This window comes from Phasianus colchicus, chromosome 13 (assembly GCF_987193195.1).
Source record: "Phasianus colchicus chromosome 13, bPhaCol1.hap1.1, whole genome shotgun sequence".
In the NCBI taxonomy this organism is placed as follows: Eukaryota; Metazoa; Chordata; class Aves; order Galliformes; family Phasianidae; genus Phasianus; species Phasianus colchicus.
Window position 1 is genome coordinate 9,407,235 of NC_143448.1, and position 12,619 is coordinate 9,419,853.

General features: G+C 39.9%; 1 long non-coding RNA gene across 1 annotated transcript; it reads right to left on the bottom strand.

Annotated features, from left to right (window-relative positions):
• Positions 1 to 1,199: 1,199 nt before the first annotated feature.
• Positions 1,200 to 11,634, bottom strand: LOC149916141 (uncharacterized). Its single transcript, XR_016470741.1, has 3 exons — positions 11,401 to 11,634; positions 8,056 to 8,179; positions 1,200 to 1,308 (listed from the first exon to the last, which is right to left on the bottom strand). It is a non-coding gene; the product is annotated as an uncharacterized LOC149916141 (long non-coding RNA).
• Between the last annotated feature and the right edge of the window lie 985 nt (positions 11,635 to 12,619).

Genomic DNA, 12,619 nt, shown 5'->3' on the forward strand with positions numbered 1-12,619 from the left:
CACATATTTGGACTTGGAACAGAAAGCAAACACTGAATGTCCTTAAGAGAAACAGATGTCTTTAGCATGAAAGCAAGCAAGCAGGCCTTAGCATGTATAACAGAGAGAAAGGACATCTCTGAACGTATTTGTAATGTCTTTGGACAGTACAGCTGCTTTTCCCCATACCCCACTTCTACTGTTTGATCCGTGTCCCAGCTAAAAGCACAAGAAATGCTAGTCATCAACTAGTATTATCAATTTTGCTGCTGAAATATCCACTGATCCACCACGGCCTTCTAGTTATACAGCCTGCATGATGAACACCCATGAACAAACACAGCAAGATTTGCATAGGACCTTCATACAAAACTAGAAAAAAGAATGCATAGGGTCATCTAATGAATTCATTACTACTTCTCCCTTCTAGAAAAATCATTTCTCCAGTTCCATATCAAAATTCCATATCAAAACTTCAGTCAAAATGCCCTGTAAAGATGAGGTGCTTAAAAAAAAATTACCACGGGCTAAAGAAGAGGTAGTAAAGAGCTGAGATTGATCACTAGTCCTTGCTGTCACCCATAAGCTAAACTACAGCAGGTATACTGAAATGAAAATGTCACTAAGGCTTTGGATTAGGCTTTGTACAAAAGAAGAGAAGAGAAGGGAAGAGAAGGGAAGAGAAGGGAGAGAAGAGAAGAGAAGAGAAGAGAAGAGAAGAGAAGAGAAGAGAAGAGAAGAGAAGAGAAGAGAAGAGAAGAGAAGAGAAGAGAAGAGAAGAGAAGAGAAGAGAAGAGAAGAGAAGAGAAGAGAAGAGTTCTAAAAGGATATAAATAAATTCTAAACATTTCCTAAACAACAATCCAGATTGTTGCACTGAGTGCAATGGGTTATGAAATCCATATAATATTGCATAATGATATTTCTAATTCTTTTTTTTTTTTGTGCAAAAATCTGAAAAATCAGTGTCCTACGTGAAAACTACAAAAAGATTTCTAAGGTTAAGGAAGTAACAGCAGTGTGTTCCGGCATGTCATACAACAGGCTGAGACGCAGTATTTCACTAAATACTGAAAAAGCTGCTTTTAAGTTGTTGTAACACGATGAAAGTCCTGCGGTTAGGACACCTTGTGAAATATGAGAAGCTACAGTTCAATGTGTTTTTCCACCATAGCCCCAGAATGCAGCTTTGGTCATACCATTTATCCTCCATTTCCCACCTGCAAAATGGAAACGTGATTCTCTCCCCAGGCCTGGTTGGTCCCCAAGGCAGTGGTTGAGCTCCTTCCACACAGAAGATGCTGATGCTGGTAAGGTCTCCATGTCTGGCTGCAACGTAAAAAACAATGCATAAAATCATGCATAAATAGAGTCCTTTCAGAATTTACAGGAGAAATCAATCAAGCAAATACCAGAAGTATTAATCAATTAGATTTCCAGCAGCAGTCTGGAAAGGTACGATACTTCTCTTAGAACTGGTCTACCTTATGAAAATAATAAATTCTACATTTTCAAGAGTTTTTTTCCTCCATGTGCTTGAGAAATTTCTTGTTATGCTTTGTTCCCAAGCGCCACGCTAAATGTTAAGCCCTTTCTTCGCTTTGTAGCTAAAAGGAAAGAAAATAATGATGTCTCATAATGACAGCTGTCTGAGGGATCTGTGGGAATCAGAGAGCTTCCTGGGAAACCCAGTGTGCAATCTGCCTGACCCAGTTGTCCCTCCTCCCGCAGGGCCCAGCCACGGGCTCACACACCAGGAGTCTGTGCTGGCTGACGTGGTGGCAGTGTGGGACAGGCGGGCAGAGACAGAGCAGGGCAGCTGCAAATGAAAATCACCCTGGGGAGGGTTACAACTAGATAAAGTTTTCGACAATAAGATTCCAGAGACTGCTGACTGGAGAAAAGCTCAATATTTTAGTCTCAGTACAAATTTGCTTCAATCTTATACAACTCCCATGCAGCAGCATCCACAGCTGCATGCTGTAAACAACAAACAAATCTATTTCCATCAGCCCTGCTGATGCTATGAGAAAAGTGCCTGAGCATAAGACATGCACAGATGTAGAGTCTCACCTGAGCCTAGTGCTGCCCTCCATTTGGCCCCTCTAACTTAATATCGTTGTTACAAAGCTATTGGTCTCCTGGTAGCGAGCTGGCTCAATGCAGAGCCTCTTCTTCCAGCTAATCTGACAACTCCGATCCAAGAAGCATCAAGGGCCCAATTAAGAAGACACATCTTATCAAGGAGCTTATTTTGCATAACAGAATACAAATGACGAATAAAAATTTAATGTTTAATAACTTAGTACAAAGAGGGCTGTTGATATAGAATGCCTGGAATTTTTATGGCGGCTGTCAGACTTGTGATAAAACTGTTATATAGGAACACTTGGCAAAAAACAGCGTAGAATTTTTCAGTAATGGTGTGTGCATGATATTGCATTAATTCTTGATAGGAAAGTAACTGTAAGCCTGGGAATCAGCCAGTTTGAGTTTCACTGTAAGATGATTTTTTTTTTTTTTTTTTTTTTTTGAAGGACATCTAAATACATTTTAATGAAGAGTTAGCTGAAAGGATAGTTGGTACTTCATAAATGCATTTGTGCATTTGCTGAAGTCCAGAAATTAGAGGCAAATCATCATAATCCCTCTGGGTTCAGGGTAACTTTGTCAGATTCAGTGATGTGGCTGCAGCTTGCTGGTAACCATCACTAATGGACGGTAGCAGGTGAGCTTAAAGAGGAAGGAGAGGTTATCTGTAGGGCTCTGCTCTTGCTGGGTAGGGGCTTTTTGTCCATTTACTTATACTGTGTTTAACAGTTGAACACGGATGTAGTTCTTCTCTGACTCCAATGGTCATAATCTGCAGGAAAGTCAGACGTGCCTTTGTTCTTACAACGGCAATTTTTACCTTACAAGTCCTTCAAGATAATAAAGAAAATATTTTTGTGCTTTAAATTCTGATCCCAAATAGTTCTTCTATCAGCAGGTATACATTGTGTTATTAAAGAATTAACGCAGCCAGCATAACCAGCATGTTCTGTAAATATGTAAATGTCAAATGGGAGAAAAAAAGCAGTTCAGAATTTCTTTTCAGCATTTTCATAAAGCTGACACCTTTACACAGGTTTGAAACACTCACATCATATTCTGATGAATTTGCCGTATCTCCTAATAATCCTTTTTGGAAAAAAAAAAAAAAATCTAAATACCTAAGTGTAGAAATTAAGTCATCTTTACCAGTACACTTAAAATAAAGTGTCCATTAAATAATGCTAAACTAATGATGAATTAGAGTGGAACTCTTTTAGAAGTACATATCACATCCATATGAATACTAAATGAATTTCTTATTCATTCGATTCTATTGTATTAGTGTTATTGCAATGAATACCAAATGAATTTCTAATGATTGGATACTTAAAATAAAGTGTTACCCCTTTACAATAGTCATCAAACTTTAAGGACAAATTGAGATAAAAAAGACGATGTACAAGAGGGAGAAAAAAAAGGTTCAACTGTAGAGTTCAGTCTATTGAAAGGTATAATTTATCTGATGATGCTAATATTCAGATGCAGCCTTATATTAGAATTAATACTACAGGAGTAGACCCTTATACAGAGGATTTGTTGCAGAAATAAAATCTATCAGTAACAGTTTCATTGTTCCATCATTATGAACTCATTTGGTATTCACTGTAATAGCACTGATCGTAATGAATTTGTTTGATATTCATGTGGCTCTCACATGCATTAACATAGGCTTTCTGTTGTAATTCAACATCCAACAAGCATTAGTTAATGTGGACTTTGGTTTAGGCATGGACTAGTGTTCTGTAACTCGAGTTTGCTTTCAGTTTATAAGCAGTTAAAGGACAGTTTTCTCTAATTTCTGGCTCCTTCTTCTCACTAATACATTATTTTAAGCTGGAAAGCCTCCTAGAAGAACCCACACTGCCTTTTCACATGAACATAGGTGTGTGCCATCTTATATCTCAGGCGACAAGCCAGAAAGAGAGAATTTTATCACCCAGGCACATTACCTCATTATCCCCTTGGCAATAGTGGTTTTGGCACAGCCTGGAGCTGGCACAGTACTGAGGGAGCAAGGAATTGTGACTCCTGGTGCTAAATGGATTTTGTTGCTTTAGGTTAGGAAATGCCAGGACTTCACAAACATTGGGTAGTATATATTTGGCAAAATGAACTCCTGCCCTTGCAGTACCTTTCTCAAAGGAAATAACTGCATGGCAAAAAGCAGGGTAAATCTTTGGAAAGTTTTCATAAAGGAGGGAACTCAGCCAGGTTTTCAGCAGTTTTGACTCATTTGAAAATTTTCAGGCATTCCTCAGTCAGAGCTTGACTAACACAGGCTCTGGTGTGATTCAGCATCAGTCAGGGTGTTAGACTCCATTTCCCCATTGTGCCTCACAGTAATTATTCCCATTATATCTTCAAGAGATTATAGATGAGCGATAGATGAACTATAATCACTATTAACAAGAATTATAGCAATTTTTATGCATAAGTGTTCAAAACACCAGGGGCTGTGCGCTCAGGTAATACACATAGATTTAGTTCATGTAATCAATTTGATTGTAGTAATTGGTAACATGAAATTAAGGAGTCAGGTGAACTGCTGATGCTATCAGTGCTGCTGCTGCAACCCAAGGCATTCTCAAAGTCCTGTCCCCATTTCATTCCAGTGTTTCACAAAGGAGATTTTCCTTTGGCTTTCCTGACTGCTTTATACAAAGAATTTCTTACTCACACATGAACCCACTTTCTCCCACCTGCCCTTCTCCCTGTGACTGCCTCTAAGAAGCTGGGATTGGCCCCACTCAGTGCATGGGGCCTCTTTTCCCTCCTTAATCACAGAATCATAGAATTAGTAAGCTTGGAAAGACCATTAAGATCATACCACTAAACCATGTCCCTTAGTGCCACATCTGCACACTTCTTGAACACCTCCAGGGATGGTGACTTCTCCACTCCCTGGGCAGCCTCACCACTCTTTGTGAGAAGAAATCTTTCCTAATATCCAATCTGAACCTCCCCTGGTGCAACTTAAAGCCATTAACTCTTATCCTATTTCTGTTACCTGGGAGAAGAGGCCAATCTTGTGGGGCCAGAGGTATGAGAAGGTGGTGAAGGCTCCAGAAGAGACCTGCTGGCTCCCAGACACATGACATGGAAGCTATAGACCTCTCCCAGAAGCACTCTGTTTGAGTAAGGAAGGCTCCCCATGGCCCCTAGGGAAAGACCAGCTCTCATCCACTCTCTTACAAGTTGAGGTGGGTCTGCAGCATGTCCCTTGCCTGAGCTCCTGCCCAATCAAGACGTTGGCAGAACTTAGTCCTGTCCAACCCAACACAGGAGCTACGTGGAATGGCTGCATCCGACACCCACAGCACACAGGCTCATTAGAACTGAAATTACAAGGGCAAAAAGGAAAACACACACATTAAATACGGTGAGAGGAAGGCTTGGGTGCTCAGGGCCAGCTACACTACTGTGGCTTCTCCTGCTGGCCACAGCTGAGTCAGGGTGTGGGATTGGATGGTTCCAAGGGGCCTCTTCCCTTACTATTCGGCTTCCTTTCTGACTTGTTGGCAGGACAAAATTTGTCAGGGCTCTTTGGAAGCCCTGATAGATGTAAACACTGTTTAACTAATTTGATTTATGATATAATCACTTGAGGATCTCAGGGAATTCCATTTCCAACATTCCTTCATAAAAGGGATTTCAGGTAAAAGTTTGCCAGAGGAAGTGGTGCTGCTCCAGTGGGTGCAAGAGCTGTGTCTGTAGCAGGTACCAACCTGCATGGCTTCTCTAGCTGTAGACTCTCTTAACTTTTGAGCAAAGCTATTTAAATACCTATTTATCTTTCTACTATCTACCAGTGTTGTTCTAGGTAGACAAACTTGAAGCCCAGCTACACTAAGAAATGCATCTGTTTTGTGGATTGGTTTGTGGGGTTAGGTATTTGGTGCCAGTGTTGTATTTAGGACAGAGAACTGTCTCACTGTCTCATAGGGATATGGAAAACATATGTTTTTTTGTTCTTTCTATTTGCCTAACCAAAAAATTATCTGTCCTTTCCGAACTGAGATTAAAGAAGTTCATTACTTTGCTCACCTTCTCTAAGACTTTAAACACATTTCCTTTCTTTTTTTTTTTTCCTTTTTTTTTTACTATAAAGAATGTTTATGATTAACTGATATACATGAATAAATGTTTTGTGGCATAGAAACAGAGAAAGAATTTAAGTAACTGACTCCTTTATATCATATTTTGTGACCAAGCACAAAGTTAGGCTGTGTTTAAGGGAAAAAATGGCAGGAGGCTGCCCAGCCACTGCAGGATACCTGTGATAATAATGTACTTGTATCACTTCACAGTTAAACTAAAGCAAACGTATGTCATTGCTGTGTGTGCCGTAACACCTGGGCACAATAGGAGGAATTCATGGACTGTGCACCCATAAATCTTCATTTCCTAGTTTTGTGGGTTTGTCAGGCCTTTAAAGTTATTTAACACGCTTTTTGCAGTGATAGATAGGTACTGAGAGTGTTATAAATACTAACTTGTGTCTGAAAGTTAGGCTGTGAAGCTATCACCCAGGCTTATGGCGTCTGTGATTTTATATCCAGCTAACAAGTCACTTTCATGGGTCGGGACATCATCTGGAGTCTATGAATGTGTAAGAACCAACAGTTACTGTATGTATGGTAGGTGCTGTTTAATTCATATATACAACATTTCTTTTAGAGAAAAAGCACAGTAAGAGTGTTCCTTGCTTTAGTTTTAAAAATAAAGACCATCGACTTTACTGGTATCTGGTCTATCAGGAATTCATAATGAAAACAAATGTTCATTTTTCCTTTAAAAGTGTCTCAAGCTAAATGATTCTGACGCTTTCAATTTTTAACATCATAATCAATAAAGGCTGCTTATGCACACTTTGCAAAGCCATCAGTTTAGAAGTTTGAAAAAAAAATCTGCATATGGCTGCAGCTTGCTGACTGCAAAGCTCTAGCACTAAATCTTCTGAGTTAAAGTTTTACTGGTGTGTTATGAGTAAAAATGCCTTGTCAGCCATCTGCCAGTTTTTCTCCTAACATCCATATTTTCAACCCTTGCTAAACATTGGGAGCATTTGGCCACAAGAGGCCAGCTCTACAATTAAACAGCCGAGCTCTGCTGCAGAAGCAAGGGCATGTCAAAATAGAACTGTCTGTTATTAATTTTAAAAGTCCATAAAGGAAAGCTATGACCCTGTCAGGGTGATGGACTGGCAGTTAAATGTATTATAAACTGTTAACTCTCAGAGACACAAAAGAAAAGGAAAAGAAAAACAATGCAGCAGTGTCAAAAGCTTCAATAAATGCTAATCATGGCAGATTAATCAGCCTCTAATTCCACTGATCCAAAAAGGTTAGAGAGTCAATTGTGTAAAATTAGCTCTTTCTCATGTGTCCCTTTGCATTTGGAGAATCTGTCTGTTCATTTGCATCTTTTGCCAATGTTTACGAAGAATTCAGTTCATTAGCTCTTAAACATAAAATCAGACACTGGAAGGGGGATTCATTGCCTTTTCCTGCTTAAAGTAGTACTTAAAGCAAATAGCATTGCTACAGCATACATTTACAGATTCTATCATGCAGCATTAATTACTGTGCGTCTCATATCCAGAAACCTTCTTTTTATAGGAAAGTTTTCATGTGAAGTGTTCTATTTAGCGTTGTACAGAGGGCTTTTTTGATGGGTTAAAGCACAATCTTTAATTGCAAGACCAGAGATGAGGCAAATGGCAAAAGGGAGCTGCTGGACCTTAGTAGAATACATGCTAAAAGAGATCCCAGAAGTATGTGTACTAGCTGCTTTGGGAAATATCTGTTGTAACCTGTGTTAAAATCCTGCAACTTGCCAGAGAGAATGGCAGCTCAAATGAATGACTATGCAGAACACAAGAAAGCCCGAGGAAGGATCACTTAATGACAAATAAAGCAGGAGATGAGAAGACATATTAGCTCGAGCTGTTTGTAACTGAACTCAGGACCAGACAGGACTCACCTGCTCTCCTTACGAAGCCAGCGTTCAGCCAGGATTCATCCATCATCTGACAGTGTTTGACTGCTGGACTGAGTTTTGAGGCCTCGTGCTGTTATAACTCAACTTACTCGCGGAGTGCTCAGAGCTAGGAAGTGCAAGAACAGAGACCCTAATTTCTCAGCATACCTGCAAGCTTTACTGATGGTGGTTTCCTATTCTAGGGAAATGCATATGGTCATCTGAGGGGAATCTTGAAGCACGGTAAATGCTCTCCTAAAGCTGTTTGCCTAGACTGCCTCCGTTGTGACTGATGTCCCATTCCTCTTGAGAAAAAAATACTTGTTCCCCACACCAAGGAGATCACAGAATTTAATACAATGTGCAGAAATGCAGGAACTTCTTTCCTATGCTCCCTGGTAGCACAGGTCAGTCAGACAGCTACCTCAAAGCCATTTTCCCAGGGTGGAGGAGTTTTCCCATCTCCCAGCTGCCCTCTCTTTTGGACTGCCCTTCCTGGACTGCCTAGAAGGTCTGCATTTCACCCACACAAAGGAGAGAAAAAGCAGTCTGACACCTTTCCATGGGATCTGGTCCCTGACAATGAAATCCCACTGAAACTGAAGATCAACACCAATCTCTGCAGCAACTGCAAGGCATTGCCTTTGGCTTGGCCCTCCCTGACTTAAACGCACAGCAATGTACCTATATATTATTAAAAGGTTTCAAAGCAAAACACTCCCTCAGCAGATGCACTGGGGAAGAGGATGAGAGAACAAGCAGGAGCCAGATGTTTGCCTCATTCCTTCATGAACTCTGAAGGGAGCAGAGCTACGCAGGATGAGTCCCTGCATGTATTGAAGCTACATGAGGTGCCATGGGGTACCGCTGCCCAATGCTGTCACAGCGGTATGTGAACACAGAGCATCTTTTGCCTTGATTGGCACTGCTCTGTGTGATTTCACCAAAAAGAAAAAAAAAAAAACAACCCTTTCTGGATTTTCAGAGCTCAGTTCATTCTCTGGACTGTCGAAAGTCCTGGGGCATTAATGCTGTGGAGAAATTAGGGAAAGGAACCTACATGAAGCATCGCACCACTATGGGGAAGTTGCTTCCACATCACCCTAGTTTGCTTAAGGATAATTTGGTTACCATGTTTCTGTGCACAATGTATGTGTGCTTTTTGGTCACAAACTCTTCACTGGGGCTTCATCTACTTGCTCTGTGTTGGCTTTGAACTGAAATCCCACATTTTCTTAAGAAATACTTTTGATTTGAGGCATTATTTCTAGACATACTAAATTTTAAAAAAAATGAAATTAAAACCTAGTGACAGACATTTCTGGGGAGAGAAAATATAGTTAGGTGTGTCCCCTAAAAAAAATGAAGGAAGAACAGTGCTGTGGGGCCGTAATTTTAAAAGATGACCCATGAGGAATACAGCTTAAAATATGAAAAATACAATATGAAGTTTAAAACTTGATTATGATGTGGTGAAACAGAAAACCACAAAAATTATTTTAAATGGAATGTAGAGTAAGCATACATGGCACAGTGCAATGGATGGACTGTCAGCAGTATTTCTTTGTGTGTGTATCTTTTGTACTGCAGTGAAGTGCGCAACAGCAAGATTTGAATATTCTGAATCTGCCATCTCCCTCTTCTGTCAATCAGATCCTTCCAATTTTGAACATGCCAGGATGAACTATGTTGACTTCTTTGGCACAAGAAAGTGAATCCAGTGAAATTCATATATTCAATGGTTTCATGAAAATGAGAAAAGTCTGTCTATTTGCTAGAACAGCTTTGGGCTAGTTTTGAATGGCTGCATTTCATCTCTGCATTTTCCCTCCCCACAACTGTTATGATGTGAAAAGTGCCCAAGGCCAGGGGCTTGTAGGCCCAAGTCCACTGAAATTAATTGTAATTGGGAAAAAAAGGGTTTTTGCCTAAGCCAGTCATATTATACTTTCCAACCTGACCACCACTTCTTCCATTGATGGATATAGTTTACTCTATCAAATCATTTCTTTTTTGCAAGTGAAGCGAATTTAATGCCACCCAAAATTTATCAGACAACTTCTGGCACCTATTCTGTCTCAGAGGCGCTCCAAATGCTCAGGTATACATAAAGTTCTGCAGCTTTCTATTGCTCCATCTTCCACAGAGTTTTTGCTGTAATAATAGCAACAGACAAGTTTAAATGCTTCGAGTCTGGATGGAATAAAGTGGATAGTTTCCTACTAGAGGTATGGTGCCTCTTCCACTGCAGTGTGACTCTGCACAGGTTGCAGAGGGCAGCTGACTTCTGACATTTTCCATTGCATTCTGCCATTTTAAGTTGGCTTAAGACCAACCAAAGATAGGTGGAGTTACTACAACAAAATTACACAGTCACAATCTAAAGTGAAGCTTCCCCAAAATTTTCTAATGTTTGGGTGGTTGGGTTATGAGTGGTATTTGTTCTGCTAAGAACCAGAAAAGCTCACTTTCCAGAAGGATTAATTTTAAGTTCAGATTTGTCAAGAACTTCCAATTAAAGACCAAGTAACAAAGTTGATTATCCTGGTGACAGCAGGGCTTTGTTTTGTGGACAACAGTGGATTTAGCAGTTTCCTCACTGGTGTAGTTGAGGATGGCAATAAGAGATTAAATTTGCAGTTTCTGTTCACTTTTTTGTTTGTTTGTCTGTCTGTTAAGATAATTGTTAAATTTTTAAGGCTTTATAAGAACACAGACCAAAGTGGGGCCATGTCCATTTTATATCTGAATATCTCCAAAAATACTTAGGTGGTACAGGAAGCGGGGAGTGATTTGAGAAGTCTTGTGTTTCTTCTATGGGCCAGTATGACCAAGCATGGATGAACTTTAATGCTAATGGAGCAAGCTTTCAGATACGATGCAAACCAGAGTTCTTGGACATCTCTGTGCTTCATCCTGCTGGCTGCTTTCCAGCTCCTTTCTGCCTACTTACACTTTGAGCTGCTTAGAATAAACTTTATTTCCTGCCCCAAACTGTTCAGTAGCATTCTTGCTCACTATTAAAAGAGCAGCTGCATGTTATGGTGGTGAAGAGAGTTTCTTGCCTCTCAAAGATTGTTATTATACTTGGTTAATTAAAATCTATAAACACACTTTAAGCACAAGAACATCTCTTAAGAGTCAAAGATGCAGGGAAGAGGGTGAAGTGAACAGAATGAGTGACAGCCACTAGAAACATTTTGTTAACCAGCACAGATTTTGTTCCTTTATGCCCTAAGCATTTGCTTACATGGAACAAAGTGGCTACAAATTGTTACAAAAAAATGGTACTATTTGTGCCTAGTTTGCATTGGTCAGTGGCTTAGGGTCAGATAACTAAAATCAAACCTTTGTCAGGACGGTGGTTGTCAGTCTGTCTTTTCCAGCAGTCAGTGATCCAGTCCAGCATGACAGACCTTCTCTTCTACCCTCCCCAAACTTGTACAAACATGATGGTCCTTCTTCCTCTCCTGATCCGCTCTGTCAAGAAGGATGATAAGTGCTCTTCACCCAGCATTCCTTCTCTGCCCTCAGCAGCAGAACACTCATGATCAGCTCTTGCAGCTCTTCTCAAGAAAGGGTTCATAGGAATAGAAGACATGACAATAGATCTGGTTATTACTTGTCTTTGCAGATTTTTATTAATAGATTCCTCTCATATTCAAATAGATGGAGTCAAACCCTTTAGCATTGATTGGCATCCAAGTTTTGGTGCACCATATACTAAATAAAAGAGAACTTGGTGTCAAACCCAGTTTTAAAGCACACTGGTATCTGAAAGAGGGACAAATCTGTATCTGTATGTAGATCTTACTCCTGGACTCTATTTCTAAACTAAACCTCACCAGCAGCTTTAGAAAATTTCAGATTCTCTTTCAAATTTGGCAATTGAGCCCACTGAAGATTAAGTTCTAGGCCTAACCTCAGATTTCTATCATTTCTCTCCTTATCCAGTACAAAACGCTATGAGAAGAAAAACTCATAGAAGCCTTTCACTTTCCACAGATCAGGAACAGCAAATCATAAGCAGGTTCTTTGAATGCTTAAGTATATGACTATATATTTCACTGTCAACCAAAACCACGAGAAGAAAAAAATATTACAGTGAAAATACTGCCTGTAATAGTGCGGACTTGGTTGTCATACTTGGTGAGATACAATTTACCTTTTATCTAGTATTAGTGAGTAATTTCACTTTGCCATTCAAAGTAGTGTGTCTCCCTTAGAAATCCACACAAACTATCAATATTAAATCCTCAATAAAGATAGCTATCTTTTCTGGATATCATAAGCTTCCAATAATATACAGAACCTCTTCTGAGTTCCAAAGGATTTTCCTTCCCCAAAGATGACCCAGTTCATCTGTTTTCTATTGTTTCGTGATCTTTCCATCCTCCTGAAAGAACTTGCCTTTGGGTTATAAGCCCCCTAGCCAGAAGGTGCTGCCCTATAAAGAAGATGGTGTTTTTACATCAAACTCAGTGCTATCTGATTTCTTTCTTTGTCTACAGCCATAACATCCTCTTGTTCACATAGAAATGAGAAAAAAAAAAACACAAAGGGTATG